Here is a 23148-nt window from a genome sequence, read left to right as displayed (position 1 = left end):
TGCCAAAATTCTTTTGATAACTTTTCATCAGACACATCTGGAGATTCTATGTGCAAAGTTTCAGGCGGGTGGCACTTAAAATGTTGGAGGAGTTCGAAAAAGTAGGTTTTGGACTTGTGGCGAATTAGCAAAGAGAATGTGCAGCAGAAGTGGGCGGGGCCCGTGTCAGAAAACCCAGCTCTATCCAGGGAACACATGGATATAGTGTTTGTGAAAGTGTCATTTAAAATGTGTAAGTTGCAGGCAAAAATGCGTTTGCATCCGTTATAGCGCCACCTAGTGGAGTACATGTGCAATTTTTGGTACGGAAGATCTGTGTCCTATTCTATATGTACCCTTAAAATTTCAAAGCCCTCAGCATAATGGTTTGGCTGAAATTAATGTTTGTTGTTTATCTTGTAATAAGCCATGCCCACATTGACCAGTCATGACCACCTTCAAGATATGACTTCAGAATTGGCCCTACATCATACCAACCGAATTTCGTAGAAATCAGTGCAGCCGTTCAAGAGATATAACCTTACCATATTTGTAGCGCCCCCTAGTTGCCATAATTCGCCAAATTCGGCTCATACCCTCACAGTCTTATGCCAACCAATGATCTCAAATTTGGTGTTAATAGCATTTAGTTTGACCGAGATATCCAACAGTTTGCATTTTTATAGCTAGCTGTAGAAGTTTGTTTGTTAATAATTTTCGCATTTTTTGACCGAATAAAATTCGGTTGATAACTTGATAACTTTAGATCAGGTCCAGTAGAAGAGTGTATATGTCAAGTTTCACGCAGATTGGACAAAACCCAAGGAGAAGTTCGAAAAAGTAGGTTTTCCAGTTTTCGCGATTTTGCGAAAAAACTTCCTAGGCACAAGTGGGCATGGCCTATGGCAAAGTGATTCAGCTCTATTCAGGAAAGCTGGGGATACAAGATTTTTGAATGTGCGACATACGGTGTGGGAGCTATTGGCAAAAACGCATTGGCCTAGGTTATAGCGCCCCCTGCAGGCAGATATACATGGTTTTTTGCGTCTGAGGTACGTGCAGGGGTTTGGACCACCCCTCCAAATTGCACTGCCCTCCCTTGCACGGTTTAGCCTGCAGCACCACTTTTACCTAAGGAAGAATAAAAATAAAAATCTTTACAAAAACAATAGGGTTCCTAGCACCGCTGGTCCTAGGAAACGTGTCTGCTTGCATACGCGTTCCCTCAGCCCCTCGGGCATGGCCCCCTAATGATCATTCGAAAAACAATAGGGACCTCGCAGGTCTGTGACCTGCTCGGGCCCTAACTAATGGAAGGATCAAAGTTGTCATTGAAACATAAGGTGTGCTGTGGAATTCATGTCATCAAATCATGCATGGAGTAACATTACAAGCCAATGATCCACCTTTAAAGTTGACGGCAGTCGGCCCAGTAATTTTTTTTTTTTTTTCCCTCAGACTACAGCTGCCGCTAGAGGCAGGAAAACATCCTTTCATTTTACAGTTATAGTTTACTAATATGTAAGACTTGCCATGGTATGAACAGTGGTTACAAAACCAGCCACATCTCAGCCCTGAGCAAGAGTGACAGTTCTCTGTTGACCAGTCAAAGGTCTGCAGTGTTTCAAGCTCCACCTTTTAGTACCAGATCAGTGTGCTTGGTACCTCAATAGAGGGGTGACCAAAAATGGTGACGGTAAGGAATCCTTTCACTGGTACCAATGGTACTTTTCACAGTGGAAGCAGTAAAAATGCGTACTGAACTGAACTGAACTTAACTGAGCTGAACTGTACCAGACTGCATGGTGGAAACGGGGCTATACTTGCTTTTGGCCATGCTGTAGAACCAGACTGATGTCCCTGTTAAGTAGCTGTCCCTCATTCACTCACTCTACAGCTGGAAACGGTACGTGCTCAGAAATTCACTGTACTTCAAACTAACATTTCACAAACATTTCACGACCCACCTTTTAACCGTAACCCACCAGTTTGGAACCACTGCCCCCAAAAATATTAAAATTAATCAAGGGAAACTTCTTCCGTGTGCCGAGCATGTAGAATGACATGACTGTGGTGGAAATGCGTGGAAACGCAATATATGTGTAGATATAAACAAACAACAAACAAAACACAATTCTTATTTACAGATGATTATACACTGATTATGAATATTATGCTCCATATCTGCCAATAGGTGCCTACCAAATCCTACACACTTCAACTTTGCTATTACTCGTGAAGCTAATTTTGGCTAATGAAAAACAGGCTTGAAATAAAATGTACTGACAGGAAAAAAATTAACAGCTGACTCTAGAGCAGGGGTTCTTAACCTTTTTTACACTCTAGAGTCTAGAGTGTAGGTAGCCACGCCCTAAAGCATTCCCTGCTTTATCATCAGTTTGATTCTGAATGGGACCATAACTTACAAAATGAACATTATGTTGAAACTTGAAACTAGCAACTGAGCCCATTAGCTTAATTGGAAAATATTTACCGAGGTTAGTAAATCACCTGAGAGGTAGAGTAATTTTCTTACTGACTTGTTAACAACCAGACCTCTTTTTGCAACCAGTGGAGTTGCCCCCTGTTGGCTGTTAGAAAGAATGCAGGTTTAAGGCACTTCCACATTAGCTTCATTTTATAGACCCGGCAGCTACATCCATTATGGATGATTGTGAGTAAAAACTGAAACCACATGGGTGTGAGGTGGCCTGGGACCAGGATGGACTGATGCAGAACTAGGTGAAGGTTCATGATGAGCATGGGGATGTTGAAAACACACTGGGTCTGTGTGTGGTCTGTGTGTGGACATTCATGCAGGCTGCCCCTTAGTGGTTTTCGAAACTGAAGGCTCCCCTCTGAATTCCTGATCTCAAACTCACTTCCTTTTGTGAAGTAGCACCTGTCAAACAACCACACGCACACAGGCCAACACACAAACATACAGCAAGCCGCATTGTGTGAGGGTAAGCCACAGGCATGAATTTTAGGTTTTTATGTGTGTTTTCATGTTATGTTCTGTGATTAGAGACTGAAGTGGTGAGGAGTGTGTGTGCAGGAGCAAGTTTGGAGCTCTCTCTCTGTCTCTGTCTCTCCCTCTCTTTCTCTCACAGTCAAACACACACACATACACACTTTCTGAAAACAACCTTTCTTTTCAAATCTCAAGCACAGATAGATTAGATAAATTGTGGGGTGGGGTGGGGGGAGGCTCTGCTTGTGTCTTGCCCCTGTTGAGTCAGAGCTGTTGTGACATCACTTTTAGTAGTATTGTAGTATGAATGACATGCACACAAACACACACACACACACACACACACACACACTAGTTGGCTGTGTGATGGACACACTCTGTTTTGTTGGGAAAACGACAGACTGGAGAAGCCTTTAGCTGGAGTTGAACCTTTATATCTTCTCTCTCTGTCCCTCTTTGAACCTCAGACACAGTAAGCACCTTCCAACCTTTCCTCTTCAGAATGTAGATGTGTGTGTTGGGAGTGTGTGATTTATTGTTCTGTCAGGATGTCTTGTGGCCCTAGTTTCATTCCACCAAGTTACATTGAGAACAGAAATTCAAATGAGTTTTATTTGCATGTGTGTAAGCACAGTCACAGTGTGTGGACCACACAAAAAAGGTCAAAGGAAAAAAGAAAATGGCAACTCTTTATAATGGATTTATAACTAATGGTGTTATTAATGGTGATAACAGATTTGTTATAAGTCAATAATAAGAACAACTTTGGCTAACTTTGACTGATGTAAAAAGCTTTTATTAAAGACTCAGTGAATTTACTTTTATAACAGAAAATCACCTACCCAGTTTTTCTGTTGGCTTATTAGAAATGGAGGAGTTACTAATAGCTAACTAATGAGTTAAAAGCCAATAAATACACAAATGAAGTGAAATGCAGGAGGATATATAATACAGCTAGAGAGGATGTCAGCAACTCGCCAACCAACAGTTGTTCTTATTAATGTCTTATCAGAATTGGCTTTATCAGCTAAGTATGTGAACACATTGAAGGAATGTACTTACAAGAACAAGGACAACAAAACTGGACAAATAAAAGTAAAGAATAGACTACTATTTTGTAAGGGAGAGTCGCCACAATTGTAACATTTTTCACTTTTCACTCTTTTACTCAGAATTTGTTTTTACTTACATGTGTAATATTTTCAGGCAAACGGCCTACATGTGTCTGCTACAAACAGTGTTAGGTTCATTACTCTAAAAATGTAATTTGTACTCATTACTTGTTTCAAAGGGAATAATATTACTCATTACTCCCTGCCAACAGTAATTTGTTATTCTACTCTTTATATAACTTTTCTGTCATACCCCATGAAATTGGTAATCGCGCATCTCCCCAAAATTCAGATGTATGCCCTTAATTGTAATAGTGTTAGTTAAGTTGTAACACGGCTAAAAAAAAACCCAGCATGAAACAAAAAGATTTCATGGCAAATCATCAATATTTCAGTCAAGCAACTGACTGACATCTGACTAAACATAGAGTGCATTCTTTTTATTGGAGGTGTCACTGCTTACTGACCCCTGGAGGGTCAGTGAAGCAACTCCCCAAGTCACTAAGTTTTACAGCCTATGCTATAGCCCCACAGTCCATTTATATTTGCAAATTTTATGGAATAACAACTGACATACAAGTTATGTGTAATGTTATATACAGTATCTACAAGTTAAGTAATCAAGCTGTGCTTGCAAATCCACACAGTTACAAATGAAACCACTGTTACAAATGAGCTGCTGGACGCACCTGTGCTCCTTACAGACCACAAAGCATGTGAAAACTATGGTAACTGATGGAGAATAGATACATGCAGACAGCCCTGTGGATTTTAGCTCCACAACATACAAGCACAAATTTATATTCAAAAAATATCCCTGGGTTTGAATTTTTAGTTAGTTTGTGTGAAACTGGTTTTCCACCTGCTGTTCCCTGCAGATTGGATGAATCCTGATGACACGTCTCAGAGATGTTCAATACTGTACTGGCCACATGATGATGTCATGTAGACACATATGTAGCAGGAGAAAATGTGTCTGTTACAGCTGGTCTCAGAAGTGTTTTTCCACATTCTTTATTTCCATATGAAACATTCCTCCTGATAGACCAAATTAACGTGACGTTGCAACAATAATCCCTTCCGGGTAGAAAACTGGCAATGGATTACAGTTGTGGAGGTGTGTAAAATCAGCAAACTTGTTGATTTCTGTTGTCATTTTCAGCTGTAACTGTAATGTTTAAAGAAATGTAGTTAAACACAGTGGTCTAACATGTCTGATGTTAATGCTGTGCTGATTTTATCTACTTTGTTGCTTTGTTATCATGTTTGATAAATCAAATCTACTGGCATGGAAGGTAAAAAATGTACTGCTGTGGACGTGGCCCCAGCAAAAACATATACCACCCAAAAAAAATCAATATCAGTAGAAGTGTATGCTATATTTGAATATTTGCTCCGCTTTTCCTCATGTACTAACCAGTCGAGGCAGCAGTAGACCAGCAACTCTGTGTTGTGCTCATAGACTGGAAAAATAATGGACGTAGACATGGGACGTCACCCATTGGTTTGTGGACTGCCGTTTTGAAGCCTCGAGTTTTTCATTTTGGCCGTCACCATCTTGGATTTCTGGAGCCAGACATGCAAGTGCTAAATCGCAGCTAACAAATTAGCTTCCATAATTTGAGGTAAACTTCAGAGGTAAGTATTAAAGTAATCTTAATAACGTCAGCTAATTGCATACATGTCTACATTTTGCAAATATTACATAGGCTATAGGAGGAGTAACGTTAACCTTGTAAAGTTATTGTAGTGTTGGCTTAAGTTAACATTACCGTGTGTAAGTTAATGGTAAAGTGTATGGTGTGTAGTTAGCATAACTGCAATAATGGGGCATCGGTGGCTTAGTGGATAGAGCAGGCGCCCCAAGGAACAAGGCTGCTGCCGCAGCGGCCCGGGTTTGACTCTAGCCTGTGGCCCCTTGCTGCATGGCATCCTCTCTCTCCCCCCTTCATGCTTAGCTGTCCTATCAGTTAAAGGCAAAAATGCCCTAAAACATATCTTAATAACCTCAATATTATGGTTGTTAACATGTAAGGCGTCTTGGTGTGCTGATAGCTCAAAGCTAGCAGATGAAATTCAGTTTATTTAACGTTAATTAATGTTAAGTTAATGTTACACCAAACAAAAATGTTATTGATTAATGTGTAGTATCCACCCAGCTAAACAGAGTAACATTACAGTTCAACCTTTAGTCAGTGTTTGTTAATATTAACGTTTTGTGGTTGAGGTCAGGTTTGTAGGCTACTTTTTTCAGGCAGGTCCTATTCATTTAAGTGTTGATGACAGTTGTCAAAAACAGCTCTTGGGATGATTCTTTCTCTTTCAGAAAAGGTAACAATACTGAGTGCTGCATCATTTCATGTGCACCCCACAAAGCCACGCAAGTGAGTAAAAGTTACTTTTCTATTACTGTTTAATGTAAAACAGTACAGCAGACTTTTTTTTTTTTTTTTTTACATCTAAACTGAGGGAATAGTGTATTTTCAGATAACTGTTTTTTTTGTTTGTTTTTTTTTGTTTCTTTATCCAGCCACTGTCTGGATCACTGGAAACAGCTATGTCCGGCATGGGGCTTAGCTACAGAGACCATGGAGGACAGCCATGGTGTTGATGATATCTACATCCACTGGTTCAGCTGAGGTGGTCTGAGGTGGAAGAGCCTTCTCCCCGTCTTCATCCAGTCTCTACGAGCCACAGCAGTCCTTGGTGTCCTCCTCATCCACTGTGGTGGCAATGACCTGGGAGATGTCTCAAGTGTCAACCTCTAGCAGCAAAAACCAGGGACTGCACCACCTTCACCTGCAGCATCCAGACATTAAGATCATCTTCTCTGGCACCACCCAGAGATACAGGTGGAAGGCTGTTGCCAATCCGTGGAAGATTGACAAGGTCTGTGAACAGTGTTATGGCTACATATGTTCATTGTTTAGGTGGCAGCTTTGTACATCACCCTCACACAAGGCTTGACACTCCTGGGCTATCTGTGAACAATGCAGCTTTTTTCACCACAAGGGGAAATTATATTTTTTAAACAGTTTAACTGAGTCCATTAAAGTCCAACTTCAGCAATAGTAAAATGTTCATGTCCAACAGTTTGTTCCCTGTTGAAGTTGAGTCTTAAAGGTTTTTTATTTTTAGCTTAGAGCATAGTCCAGTGTCAGTCCTTATGTGATGAGTCTTATATATGTATATATACATACGTGTGCATATATATTATTGTTATTTTTTTAATTCAACACTTGTGGCTATAACACTGTTCAGTATTACCAGCTCTGCTCTTCAGCCGTAGCTGTAACAAATTATAACAAGTTTATTAAAATGTTAGAGATCAGAGTTGATATAGTTTATTGTTTTGAATTGGTATAGTTATTATCACTGTGCTGTTCCAAGAACAACACTAATATAGAGAGGATGTTACTGGGGCAAATTTACATTCAAACATTGTCAGGTTGCCTTATTTTCTCTTTCGTAGTGACCAAAGTAAACCAAGAATCTGTTAACATGAAAAGACTTCAGAACAGCTTCTTCCCCCAAAACTGTGAGCCTGCTACATATAAACTGTCTCACACACAAGGACTAATAATGAATAGTGGCTCCTGGACATTTTACACCTTACCTCCATTACGAAGGGACCGCTGCAATAGCTTTTTCACTGATGGTTGCACTATCCAAACTTTAATTGTAAAGGCAGCTTCTATTCCTTCACCCATACAGAGATTTGGACTTCACTCACTGCTGATCCAGGCACTGGAAGGACTGGACTGGTAAGATATACATTGAGTATTATTTTTATATTGTGGTTTCTCATGCCAAACATTTCTACTTTGATTTCTCCTTGTAACTAAACTTACAGTATGTTACACTGGAAATTCAATTACTTCTTTTTATTTTGCAAACTTGTCACAGTTAAGTTCACCTTTTCCTTAATCCACAGCCGTCACTGTGCTGTCACATAATTTAATTAATCTCTTTTATTACATTGTTTTATAGATCTTCCTGGTGTTGTTGATGGATAGTAACATTGCTGAAATTAAAGCATTTTTATTTTTCAATGAAGGTATTAATGAAGATCATTCCCTGAGTTTGTTCATGGCTTTTATGGTGTATATCTGGTCTAAATTCAAACAATAGCCAACATGTATAGTATGGTAATAATGAATGAACACATTGATGGCTTTGCTAGAATTTGTAATTAATTTAAACACTAGAATTTGTAATTAATTTAAACACTATTTCTATGTTAGCTTTAATCAACAACATAAATGATAGAACAAATGCTGTCATCCTTGAACATTTAACAATGAAGGATAAAACAACAGATATTACAGTTTGTGCTTTGTGGTGTATGTTTTTCTGACATTTATTATGACACTGAAAAACACTAATTCACCAAAGTGTCCTATTAGATTAATTTCGAGGCATACAGTAAATCTGAAATAAAGAGTGTTCTGTAGTTACTGAAAAATGCAATGAAATAGAAAACTTTCATTACAAATTACAAAGGCATTAAACACTGTTTTTCAATTGTAATTTCTGTAATTTGGAATAAAACTAATGTTCATAAACTGTACCATGCTGAGATCTTACAGGCCTCGATCAAATTATAAAAAGATACAACAACATACAATATGAATTACTAAACCCAACTGCTTTGAAACTAAAATCTAATTATCAAATCTTCATTCCACACAACAGAGTTTGTATGCCTAATTTATACTCCATACACATCTATTACAAATGTCACATTTTGCTCCTGGGTGCATTTCTGGTTTGGCCATTCCCAGCTGTTTCCTAATGAAGACCCTTTGGATGTCAAATTAGGAAATACCTTCACCTGTGCAGGTGGTAACTGTGCTATAGTTGATACATCACTTGATTCCCATTTAATATTTTAAGAATTCTGTTTTTTAAAATGTTACTACTTCTATCACCTATCTAAAAACAGCAGAAATTAAGTCATAGGTATGAAACTGAACCTCTGAATATTAAGGACAGAGAATAATGAAAGAAACAAGTAGTGGTTAAACTTGGTCTGTCCCTTTATCAGAGGAAGCTGAAGTGGTTTTCTGGCATCATAATCACAACCCATTTGAGAACTCAGGATTTTGTCCATACAGTCTCCCTTCTCCACAATCCAGAGGAATGGCACCAAATACACCCCTCCATTCATGAGGCCGTCTTTCTGTTGGCAGTGGTCATTCAGGTTTCACAGTGTGGATACCTTTCAACTTACAGTAAAAGACAAACACTTTTGTTAAGAAATGGTGGAACACAATGAATCATATACATATGACAGCTTGACAGGATAGGTGCATGAATGTCTGCTACAGTTGAAGAATAACTACCTTGTGATCAATACTTCATCAATTTAAACCAGTTGCTTGATTCTTTATGAGGTATAAAAAAAGGTCTTTGTACCCTGAGGTCAGTGCTTAAATAGTGAGTCTCAAAGTGTCGACAGCACAGAATGTGAAGCTTCGTTAGGGGTCCAGTTCTCTCTTCTCAGGCTGAGCATCCACTGGTTCACCTGGTCCACTGGATCACAAAAACTTTACATAGACAAATAGGTAAGTCAAGGAATATATGTATTAGGTTACTTCCCTCACACACCTTTTTTTACATGAAAACATTACTACTTAAATTTCTTAATTTTCAACAGGTCACCGCTTTGTTTTAGCTTAAAAGAGGTGGTGGACATCTATATGTTACATTTACACTTATTTTTCACATGTGACAGTCAAATGCATAGTTTTGTCATGCCACACTTGCTTATTTAACACACAATTAAGTTCAGTAAGTGTTTAAGACGATGTAAAATCACTGAATGCAGCAGACAAGCTGCAACCGTTATGTGTCAACGTTTCCACCTACAGCCGTTCACAGCCGCCTGTTTTAGTAATATTGTTAATAAATATAATAAAGTTTGGGTTTGTGGACCATCAAATTTTGTATAAACTTTCCGTATACCTTGTGTGAAAGTGTATATCTAACTCTACTTAGAATAATGTTATTTCTTGAATCATGCTGAACGTGACGTTAATATTTTTTATCTTACACACATAGACCTTATTGTAACTGCACACAGTCTGCAAGTCTGGCATTAACCTTACCTTCATGTTACATTACATTGTTTGTCAAGTGTATTGCTTACATAGCATAACTTTAGCTAACTAACGTTAACGTGGTGAAGCTTCCTATTCCAACTTCACACACCCTTTGTTGAAAAGATTATCACCTTAAATTCTAACACTTCAGTATTACATTTGGACTTCGGGGCTTGTCGGTTAGTAGCTAGATAGCGAGATAATGAGCTAAGCTAACAAGCCAGAAAAACAATGGTACCTGCTAATTAGCACCAACATTTAAATAAAATAATAATAGAATGTCACTTGCCGATAAACTGGAGCACTGGTGTCTTGGACGGTCAGTCGGTACAATGATCTGCACAGGAAGCCTTATTATTTGTCTGACATTCATACAAAAAAGATCTCCGACCAGCTGGCTGTAGCACCTCAAAACATGGTAAGGAGGTCAAGATAAGTGGCCTGTGGTGAGGCTGACCAGACAGCCTGCAGTCAAAGTGGCCTCACTCTGAATTATGCAGAACTGTAAGCCTTAATAACATTTAAATGGGATGGTTATAAAAAAAAAAAATCTAAATTGTGATTTGGTCTATAATGTCATGAGAGCTGCTAAGCAACTCAACTTCACTTCTGAGAAATAATGCTTTTGTTTGGTAGGCATCTCTAAATACTTCAATACCCATGAGCCATTCAGAGACGCAACTCACACCTGTAGTAAATTGAAAACACTTCGTTTCTGAGAAATCAATCCACAGTTAAAAACTATGCAGATTGTATTGAGTTTTCTCAGCAGTGTAATCTTCAGCTTCTGCCTTCCAACATACTGAATTTTCTCTTAAGTTGTCGAGTTGTAGTTAATTTTTCACCTTTTTGACTGATGATTTAAAGCTATAGTTGGTAATGTTGGAGAGCTAGCAAGATTTGAAAGCGGCACCTCCTCTAAGCTCCACCCACTCCTCTCCCTCCCGTCAGTGCTTCGTCCAAAGCCACGGCCCCACAAGCTTGAACGCTCATCCTGCAGTAGGAGTCAGACTCAGTAGGGCAGAGGAGAGCCGAGTAAAATAACAAATCCCCCCGAAGCAAACAACAGAAAGACAGCGACCTCTGCATCACTTTTCAGGCCCTTCAGCTCCCTCAGTTGTCTCCACCGTTCAAAAGCTGGACTGCTGTTGATGTCTGGTTTGTCCTCTCGCTTTATCCAAAGCCTTTTTCATCGCAGCCTTTTCTGCCTCTGATTTCTTTTCTCAGCCTGTTTAGTGGGCGAGCCGTTACAAGTAATGCTGGAAGTGGTACTTTTGGCTGCATTTTCTCTGCCATTGTTCAGCAAACTCCTGCTAACTCGGTATTTCTGCTGAGGAGTGTGCTGAACATTTCCGGCAATGGTGACACGTGATGAGTGCACGCAGGGAGGAGGGAGGGAGGGACAGAGGGGGGCTCGGGCAGGACGAGACATGAAGGCATCTGATTGGTTCTTTCCATTCGCACCGAATGGCAGGGATTGGTCAGAGATTTTACAGGTCTGCAGCTGCCACAGAGGTCGGATTTTTTTCATTCCTTTTTCTGATCACATTATGTACTGACTACTCTCAGGATGGAAGGACCATTTCACCCAGTATAACAAGAAGTGTTTCTGAACAGGATTACCAACTATGGCTTTAAGCCATGTCAATGCTTCAAATACGTGAATCCATACATTGTCTATATAATAAATAAATGAAAATTTAACTTTCATCAAAAGGGAACCCGAACAACCCAATCACCAGTAAAATGTTGGCATTGCACGTTTCTGTAAGCAGTAGGCTGTTCTCACAATTTTCGTTATGTTTTCATAGGAAATGTAATGCACCCAAATACGTATTTCCCACATATTTTGAAAGGCTACGATGAAGTGATGGCAGTTAACAAGGAAGAGGCGGGTGGGGGTGGTAGAAGATGGGTCACTAAAAAGTGGACTGTTTCCCAGGACTTTTAAGTCATTGTCAAGATACGTCTTCACCATGTTTCTTTTCCTTAACCTAACCTAACTTTAATTGCCTAAATTGTCCGTCTTGAACAGCAGCCTGCAGCTCAGTAGGCATCTCTTATAGGTGTCACTCCATCCACTAACCCCTCTAACTCCAAATGACTAAATCAGCTCACGTCACTTTAGAAATTTTGATATGAAACATATAAATATAGCATATTTGTGCTTTGCAGAACCGTACAGTGCTGACATTTGCCTCAGGTAACTAGGCTGTACTTGAAATATGTCTGCCCAATTCTTAACTGTCCAAGCCAGGTAGCTTGGCAAACAATAAGGTCACACTTAATTCAGAAAATATATCGACTAATACCTCATACCCTTCTGCAAGCCATGCTTTTTAGAGGTAGACTGTAGTCTGACAGAGGAGGGTTAAGTAAAAATGAACTGTGTGACACAGCTAATAAGTTGTGTTAGCTTCCTCTGTTTTGGACTCTCAGTTCGCTCAAAGGTCAACTTCATCGAGACGATTAGCTATTGAGCAACAGCTCTAATTCATGTGTCAACAATATAAAAAATGGAACTTGGGTTTACACATTTTCTCCATGCTTAGTCTTACCTGCCTTCAGACACACACCAATACTCGTGTTTTTCACTCACTCTCACTCTCTCTTTCTCTTACACACACACACACACACACACACACACACACACACTGCTGACGCAGCAGTTTTCAACCCCACGTTTTGCTTGTGTTCCAGGGATCTGACCAGTGTTTGTGAATGGCTGGGAGGGTTGGGCATAGCACTGCTGTACCTTTGCCCTGCTCTGCAATAACATCATATTCATAAAAAGATTTATCTCCACACACACACACACACACGGACGCACACTTGGGTGACAGGTATGAGGGGTGAAACGTATCAGCAAACACACACACAGTGCATTCACTGCGTACTTGATACGTGTACATTGCGTGTGCACCCATCACCGTGTACTTGCTTCGCGTGCACTGTGCGTGCATTCACCGTGTACTTGTTACACATGCAATGCGCGTGCAATGCCTGCACACGCCTAGATGTGTGGTTATTAGACATGCGTGCGTTGACACGTCATGTGATCGCAGGGGTCAAAAGTGTCAGCTCGAAGCAACAACGTGTCGTGTGACAGGTAGCGTGTCATACGAAAATTATTATACATTTCAATAGAATAAACTTGCCTGATTAACTGAAAACAATGGCATCTTAAGTGTGTTATATTTGCAGTCCTGTCAGTTATAACTGAAAGCCGAGCGCGCTCAAAAACCTCGCTCCGTGCGGTGCTTTCTGTCTGTGGAGTGCACATCTTTAAAAAAATGTTTGAAAGAAAAGCAACCAAAGATAAGGTGTCATATTGAAGATTTCGTTTGAACAAAATATAATTTGAATTTTGAAACCTGTTTTGTTGACTTTTTTTGTAATAAATTACTTTTTTTGGACTTTAAACATTTTTCTCAGCGTATTATTGGCAAGTTAAGCCAGCCGCCACCTGTAGAAAGTGGTTCTACACACAATGAAGCCTATAGTTTGGGAAAGTATAACACAGAAGTCTGCTGGTTTTAATCCGCCCGTACCCTATCCGCTATTAATTAGCCTAATAATTAAAATTGAATGACCCAAATCCGCAGATATCCGGAATATCTCTAGCCTACTTTACGTCATCCCAAAACTGAATGTCCCTCAGGCATATAGGCTTTTTACAGCAAACAGGAATAAAATATAAATCTAGATTTTACAAGTAAGGAAAGACTTGACAAGACATCAGCATGAACAGCGCTGAGTGTTCCCCGCTCTCAACCTGGCAGCGAAAGTCTGAGTGAATTTAACCCATTTAAACCCATTTAAGGATGTCTGAAAAGCTGTCTCCATAAACAGTCAAATTCGCAAAAGGGCAAAATGCAAAAAAAATGTTCATGAAAACACAACTATTAATTAAAAACATACAGATGAAGGTTTGCAGCATTTAGGATCCAATTCAATAATAGGCTATATATATTCACAATTAGGCTGTTGTAGCCTATATATTATTTTAGTTAAATATTTTAAACCACAGCCAGACATCGAGGGTGGTCAGTAGCTCTGATTTGTGAGGATAAAATAAAAATTAAAAAAAATCATGCGTGTGTATATGCAGGCGTACAGTATATCTGTAGTGACTTGATTCATTCATTCCACTCTTGCGAAGCACACACCAGAAATGGGGACTTGAGTCATTGTGACTTGGACTCGAGTCGACTCGAGTCGCTGTTTTGATGACTTGTGACTTGACTTGACAAAAAATAAAAGACTTGAGACTTGAATCGGACTTTGAAGTTAAAGACTCGGGACTTGACTTGACTTGAGACACAATGACTTGAGTGTTATTCACATCATGTTTTCGGTTAGAATATAAAATTAATAAATTAATTTAAAAAATAATGTCGATTACCCGGTAAGAGCGCAGGCTGAGAATTGTATTGTCATGATTGGATCACTACCCTGTCAATCAGTCATGCCCTCTCTGCGTACCTTACGTGTTTGTTGGAGAAACAGGCCCTCTTATATCAGATAGACATCAACATGTCAGTGGGAGGGGTACCGAGAGTCATCGTCTTCGGCTTTCGGAATTACCATTATTACGGCAAAAGACAAACAGCACAGTGCAAGACATGCGGCATAAACATCTCGGACAGCCAGGCGACAACTTCAAACTTTGTTCGTCATTTGAAGAGCCATTCTGCCCAGTAAGTGCTTGTCAATTAGCTAATATTATCTGGTTAGTCGGTAGTTAGCTAACGTTAGCTTGATACGATACGGGGGTGGGGGGTTGGGTCGGTTTGGTGGAACTTGTTTTTTAATTTATTTGCTAACATTAACCCCAGAAAACGTGAGCAAACATTCCGACCGGTTCATCACAAGACCGGCTGTACATTTTATGGACGAACAACACAGGGTTAAATGAGCTAAATGGGTGATTTTGGCTGCTGCCTTGGTTAGTGTGTGTGTGTGCGCGCACGCATGGGGTCGTCCCTGCAAAGTAAACATTGCAGCGATGAAGTCAATGTTTACTGACAGTTACTTATATCTTGTCTTTTCACTTTATTAAGATCAGATTCTGCAGGTAAAATTACAATAATAAGGTGACTTGACTTGGACTTGACTTGACCTATTACAGGACTTGACTTGACTTGACTTGACATAACGTGTGACTTGACTTGACTTGACTTACTTGAGACTTGCACATGTGTGACTTGGTCCCATCTCTGGCACACACACACACACGCCTGCCTGCATGTGTAAAGTATGGATACAGACAGTTTGCCAAAGTAATATGACGCGTTCAGGTGTTAATGATGTGTACATGCACTGTGTGTGTGCGAGATTCACACGCAGGTGTAGTGTATGTGTGGCGTTTGTAACGCGCTGTGCACGCGTCCTTAAAAGATGTGTGAGCGCGTCATGCGAGTGGAGCGAACAACGCCTGCGCGTCATGTAGCGGGCGTCCTAAGTAGGCGCAAGTGATGCGTTGTAGTGTGGTTGGGTGAAACGTTTGACCCTCATAGACAGGGGCTGCTGCTATTTTGTTGTACATGTACGTGTACGTGTACGTGTACGTACGTGTGTGTGTGTGTGTGTGTGTGTGTGTGTGTGTGTGAAAAAGAGAGTGAGTGGAAAAACTAGCAATCGGCCTCATTAGTGAGAAACCTGCTCATCGCTCAGGTCACGTGTGCAGTCCCTCTTTATCTCTCTTATATACACACACACACACACACACCACACACTCGTGAAGGGTCGACCCAGCTATGTGTGTGTTTGTGGCCATGAATCATGCTCTCTAATTGGAGACACAGCTCCCGTCTCCTGCTCGCACCTTCTCTGAGCAGCTGTATTTATGTTTACTGCTGTGACCCAGATACCTCTGCTACACACCGGAAATGGGGCGCTGTGGCTGGTTAAAGGGATAGTTCACCCCAAAAACACAATGACACTTTTATTAAGAGTCTGATCTGATTTGCTAAGGGTTGGAAATAACAGTTGGAGCTGTCCCCAGTGCATTGAATCTCAGTGGTGTCTGTTTCATGGTGGAAAATGTGCCAAGTATTATATCTGGAATACTCTACAAACTAAATTGCATCCATAATCATTCAGTTTGACTTTGCCACCAGTAACATCAACATTTCTAGAAAGCATAATGCTTAAATCAGCTGGCAGACTGGTCTATTGACGCTGTGAATGCCAAGAAACTTTTAAGCTGTCTTTACACAAAACAAATGTCATAGCTATCACATAACTAGCTCACAGACTGGAAATGGGGGAAACAGCTAGACTGATTCTGTATACAAAGTAGGGTTGAGCCAATGTTAACATTTTCAAACTGGTTTGATATTAAGCCAAACACCCAACCAGACCATTATACTAAATTTTACCAGGTGTCCCACTTGACTCAGCATCCGCTCCTGAGTAGAATATAATGTCACCATGACCCAGTGGAATATGAGCATTCGGCTATTGCCTTGATTGCGTAACATCTGTGCTGTCTGTTCACAATGAATCTATTAAATATGCACTTCTGTTACGTCATGTAGTCGAACTACATAAAAATCAGCTGTGTGCTTGAGATCAGACTGGAAACGTAACCACTTAAAATATGGTTAAGCAGCCTATGCTCTCTTCCTGTGTTTGTAACATTACTTTTTGAACAGAAAACATGCTTTTTATATTGTGATATTAACTGGAAATGACAAACAATATAGCAAAAAGCAAGTAGCCTAGCTAGTTATTAGCAATGGTCATTTAGCAGGAACTTTCAGCACCCTGGTGATCTCCCTCCAGCCAGCTGACACCTTATTTAGATTTTTGAAGTGAAATAAGAAGGTATTGTGTAGACAGTTCCTAAATTTCAACTGCAGAAAGTGACAGGAATAAATAGAAACAGGGCGTACAACAAAAGTTGAGCTTTAAACAGAAGGGCTGCATCACTCACGGCCAGTTAGGACACCTTTTTTTTTATCAGCTTCAGCTTTTTGAGAGACTAACTCTGCCAAGTCTTGTCTTGTCACCACAAAAAACATATAACCTGTCACGTAAACGAACATAGTGTTCACTGCTCTGCCCTTTTTAGCTCTGCTGAAATTTGATCTCCTTCATGTTGTCATGCTCAGGTCATGGCCTATCTGGAATTTCTCAATTATGGGATCAATAAAGGTGTATCTTATCTTATCTTATCTTATCTTATCTTATCTTATCTTATCAGACACTAGTGGCACTGATAGTCTGCTCATAACAAAACACTATATTTTATTAATCACATTGTCATATTGCTAAAAACAAATGCAATTCAAGTTGGATTTAGCACCGTGACGCCATGAACACAGGTTGCTGATGTAGGCTACTTTTCAATTTGCCAGAACATTACATGATGACACATGCCGGTTCAGCCAGTTTACACTGAATCCAACCAGTTTAAGCTTGTGCACCAGACTAGACGGGCAGAGCTGGAAATCAACCCAACTTAAACACAAAGGTGTAAAAGTTCGAAATCCTCCTAAGACTTAAGCCTGATTTATGGTCCTGCGTTAAATCAACGACATCGCTACGTCGTAGGGTACATGGCTACGCAGAAGGCTCGCCGTAGCCCCAGGCGTAGCCTGACGTGCACCTCCCCAAAAATGTAACTACACGTCGAGGCGACGCAGACCCAGCGCAGACCGAGAGGGCTGTGATTGGTTTGCTTGGTAGCAACGCATTTCTGGTTCTGTATTTCCAGATTGCGCCATCCCCGCCATCTTTAAACATCTTCTGTTGCGATGTAGATGTTGCAATATTAAGGCCCATTTATGCTCAACGTTAAATACGGATACGGATACGGATACGGACGGAGCCGTCTGTCCGTGCTCCGCGTTCATTTCTCTGTGACCGGAAAAGCCGGAAGCTAAACAAAGAATCAACTAGAGACGACGATAACCAAGGAACGCAGCTTCCTACTGCTCTGGCGGTGAATTGCATCGCAACGAAATGGAGTGACGGAAAAGTTCGAAGGGTTCACGACGGCGTCACTGCAACGACGTAGGTACGTCATAGGTACGCTGCAGGACCATAAATCAGGCTTTACTAATTAATATGTCTCAGCTTGCAACATCACTGTGACGGTAAGACTAACAGAAGCCACTGTGTCTGGCCAAAAATAGTCCAGCACGTAACTCCCCATAAAATGATAACTTGCTACTTTCATATTTTGTTTTTGTAGATAAAACAAAAAAGATTTAAGAAGTAATTTCAGCTGTAAAGGGGCTGAAAGGCAAATTTTTGAACTTTGGACAGAGCCAGGCTAACTGTTTCCCCTTGCTTCCAATATTCATACTAAGCTAAGCTAATCACCTGCTGACTCTAGCTCTTTATATTTAGTAAGTGAGAGACTGGTATCAATCTTCTCATCTGAGGGCAGATTATTTCTTATGCATCAACTCTATGCTGTTGAGAGCATTCTTACTTGTGCAGTGGTGTGTCTGTGTCACTTTGCAGTTACACCTCCAAAACACTAGTCAGTGATGGGGTTTCTGTGAAGTGCTGTAAAGTTTGACTGATTCAACACATACAAAACACACATTAGACATGGCTTTATAGCAACAATTACAAACACAAGTACACAAATCGGCTTCATTATAACTCGCAAGATTTGATAAAACGTGTGTTTTGTCAGACACATTTTCCCCTACAAATACAACATGATAGTACTATTATTGCAAGCCTGTGACATTTAACATAGTATAAATCAGTCTAGCAACTAGCAGAGTTTTCCTCTACTCGAGGCTAGGAACAACAGCAACGTAACAATACAAAATTTGGCTCTATGACAACTAACGAAGTTCACTGACAAACAGTCTTATACCAGACACATTTTCCCCTACAAATACAACATGCTAACATTATTAGCACAAGCCTCTGACATTTTACATCGCATAAATTAGCCTAGCATCTAGTGGAGTTTTTCTCCACTCATTTGAAGCCAGGATAAATCACAAACAGGACTTAAGATGCCGTTGTGTGGGAGCTTTATTGTCTTTACAACTGATTATTTCTTATCCATGAAATAAAAGTAAATTAAAGCTTCGTGTCCACTGAGGGAAATGGTTTTGTAGTTACATTTCTGGGAAGGTGCACGTCAGGCTATAATGTAGGGTACACGTCGGTGTGTAAAACCTGCTTAACTCAACAAGAAAGCAAATAAGCAAATTCAGCAAACAGCTTTAATGAATAAACTGAATCTAGACAGGCAGATAACATTCCATTTAAGAGGAAAAATTAGAATATTGTGTTTTTGGTTATTGTCTGCACATCCTTTTGCTAATTTTACTTTGTTTTATTTGATTATCAAAAGAGGCTGTGAAGCTACAAAACCTAGGCAGAAGGGGAAGAAAAGGGGATGCTTTTTGAGTTCAGTCATGGTCAGTATAAACAAATGTACTGTCCCTGACCTCTGACCAGTGGGCAGGGTCAAAGTCAAGAGAGTAAATTTCTCCTCAGTGTTGTGACGGTCAGCAGCTTGACTGTGATACAGTGGATATACCCCACAGGGAGGGCATGTGAACCACGTCCGCCGTCCCACAATGCCTTGTGTGTACAGAGAGGAAATGGTGGCGGTAGGGGAGGAGGATTTGGGGGCGGTGGGAAGCGTGGCCACTCGGACAGAACCGCTCTTTGCCTCTAGCATCGCCATGGAGACTGGGGCTCTTTTTATAGAGTTCCTGGGCTGCTCTCATTCTCCTGCTGTTTACCATTCAGTTCATATATTGGAGGCTAACGGAGCGCAAGAGCCCAGAGAAACTGGGACCTGTTTTTTCCTTATTTCACTACTACAGAGCAGAGATGGTTTGTGTGTGGTCCTGCTGGTTAACTCAATGGGCTGAGCAAGGCACTAACGCCGTGGAGTTTGCTGGTTCGATTCCGATTACAGTCAAAGTGTGTAAAATCACTGGTATCCCACTCTCTCCTGGTATTAGCTGTCATCCCTCTGGTGTCGCTGGGATCCTGTCCAGCTGCCTGGGAAAATAGAGCACTTGGCATCACACACACACACACACACACACACACACACACACACACACACACACGAACACACAATCAAACACACTCAATTGCCTTTGGGTGCAAAGTGTGTGTGCATCTAGGAAGTGAGTCAGGGAAATGCTGACAGAGACACAGAAAGAAGGAAAGTGGAGCTTGAACAAAAACACACACTCCCAGGATGCCGCAAACACACTTATACAGTCACATTCTACTGAACGTACTCACACATGCAACAGAGCAGATCCATAGTCGGCTAGCACGTGGGTGTGTGCTTCCTCCTCCTTACTGACATTTTTGCTGGCTTGTTTCACAGAGACACACCCACTTTGTTTTGTAGGACAGGACACACACACACAGGAAGAGAGAGAGGAGAGTGTAATGCTGTCACTGTCTGGACACAGAGAGAGGCAGGAACCACCACTTGAAGCTCAGTAAGAGGATGTTGTGAGATGAGACAACAGAGGGGAACATGTTTGTCTGATGAAATGGATGCTGTCCTTGTGGCCAGATTCTGAAGAAGAGGAAGGTTTTGTTCACAAATGTTAGTCATGAGAAAACTGGGAGGAGAGGACAAGCAGACAGAGACAAATGCACACTCACCTACACACACCGTGGCCCAGGAGACAGTGAGTAAAATGGACTTTTATTTTTATAGCTTTATATAATGCAGATCTGATGCAGGTAATGTTTGGCCTTTGTCTTGCTTACAGTAGTGTATATGCAAGTGTGTGTGTGTGTGTGTGTGTGTGTGTGTGTGCCACAAATGCCCCATGCAGTACTGAGTTTGTTTACCTGCCTGCGTGCTTTCCCACATGAACACACGTCAGTGGAAGGTAATGGGATCCACCAGGCTCTGATACACCTACCCCTCCTGCCATAAACACATCCCCTGCCGTGTCTCTGTAATGCTCTGGTAGGCCAAGTAGACAGCACGCTGAGAGGCTGTCAGGCAGAAAGAGGTTGTGTGTGTGTGTGGGGACTGAGAGGAAAGGTGACAGTCTTGGAGTAATACTACAGTACTGTAATTAAATAGGCATTGTGTCTTTTTCGAAATAAACACTCTAAATGAGAATCTACTGATTCAACTTTTAAAAATTAAGGTAACAGTTTGCATGCATTTTTTTAAGTAGTTCCAACTCTGGCATTATTGAGTCAACCCTGAGTCTTTTATAATCTCACAAACCCAAGTAGTTTAGTACAGCCAACATAATTTGTTTTGACCTCGAAAAACTTAAGTTGAATCAACTTAATATTTATCCAAAAGTTGAGATATTCTAACATATTTATTTTAATTTTATCCCACTCATAAATCAAAACTGTTTTAGATTTTGACTAAAACAGATTAATGAAACAAACACATTTTTTTATGATGGAGAATTTTTTTTAGAATGTACTCAAAAAAGAATCCACAGGTTAAACTTAAATAATTAAGGTAACAGTTTGCTTGCATATTTTTAAGTAGTTCCAACTCTGGCATTATTAAGTCCAATAATAATCCAAAGAGAATTTTATAATCTAACAAACTAAATTAGTTTAGTGTGACCAACATGATTTGCTTTGACCTCGAAAACTTAATTAAGTTGAACCAATTTAATATTTACCTAAAAGTTGTAGTGATATTTAGTGGTCTAATTATTTTATTTAAGATATTCTAAGTTATTATTTACAGTCACAACTGTAAATAGGTGTTTGTTTTTGATTTTGACCAACTTATTAAAATAACTGTCACCTGATTTAAACACTTCAATGTAATTAACAGACTTTTTATGCTGGAAAAAAATATTTTTTGAGCATTATCCACTATCCCCATGAGAGTGTACATGTATTAAAAGTTCTTTAGAATATCCAGTTTTTCTTAGTTATTTAATACTATTCTTAATGTGTACTGCTGTGGTTATTGGCATGGGATGCTTTCTGCTTAAGTCTTTTTTTTTCATACTTCAATGATGGAAATCAGAGATGGAATATTTTCTAATTTTACAAATAGTGGGTTTAAAAAACTTTTTTTTTTAACAGTTCTTTCTCACCACAATTGTCATCCAGCATTTTTTTTTTGTAATATTAAAGCTGCACTAATCAATGTTTTAATAAACGATACCATAGGTCAGGGAGAATGGGGTTGGTTGTCACACTCTTTTACTTTTCTTCGAACCCCTAAAAAAACTGCATCCTTCATAAAGTACCCCAGGAATGAGTCCTAAAACCCAGAGATTAGTTAGCATTTTAGCATTCTTGACTCCTTCGTCTCAAAGTCAATGGGTTTTGTGAATGGGTTTTTAGTTAGATGCCTGAAATAAGGTCTGTGGTTACCGTAAGCTTAAGAGACTTTCACGTTTTGTTCCTAGACATAAAACATATAAGTAAATACTCCACTGTGAAGCTTTTATGTTTCTTAAAAAAGTTGGTTGCTAACAAGTGGCTAAATAGGACAACAGAATGTCATCACACAGAACACGGCTTTACAGCTTCGCTGTGGTGCAACGTTGAAGTCATGCAACTGTAGTGTAGCTGGTTTATGGACTAACACAGTTTTTTTATTCCTGGTGATTGCATTTAGGCTTCAGAATTCATAAAAGAGGTGATCATTTGTGAAGATTATCTTGCTGAACAAAACGCGTAAGAATAATCCAAAATTCAATGGAAAAATCCCATCGGCTTTTGATGAGGAAACCAGGTTGAAGCTAACTTTGGCATTGGTGTACAGAAAACCTTCATCCCTGGAGCACTCTATAGATTTCCTTTCAATGTGTAATGAAAGCCTTAAGTGTCAGGTAGGAATGGAGTTCAAAGGCCTGTCAAATATGTTTTTTGGATTTGTGACAACCATCCCCATCACCATTCTCCCCTACTCAATGGGTTCATTATAATATCAGTTTTGTTACTCCACTTTTATTGCAATTATAATATAACTATGGCCTGTAATTACCCATTCTCGGAACCCATCGGCTGTATTCGG

The sequence above is a fragment of the Epinephelus moara genome, chromosome 23, assembly GCF_006386435.1.
Source record: "Epinephelus moara isolate mb chromosome 23, YSFRI_EMoa_1.0, whole genome shotgun sequence".
Lineage (NCBI taxonomy): Eukaryota > Metazoa > Chordata > Actinopteri > Perciformes > Serranidae > Epinephelus > Epinephelus moara.
The sequence above is the reverse complement of the archived record's forward strand: the minus strand, read 5'-3'. Positions refer to the sequence as shown.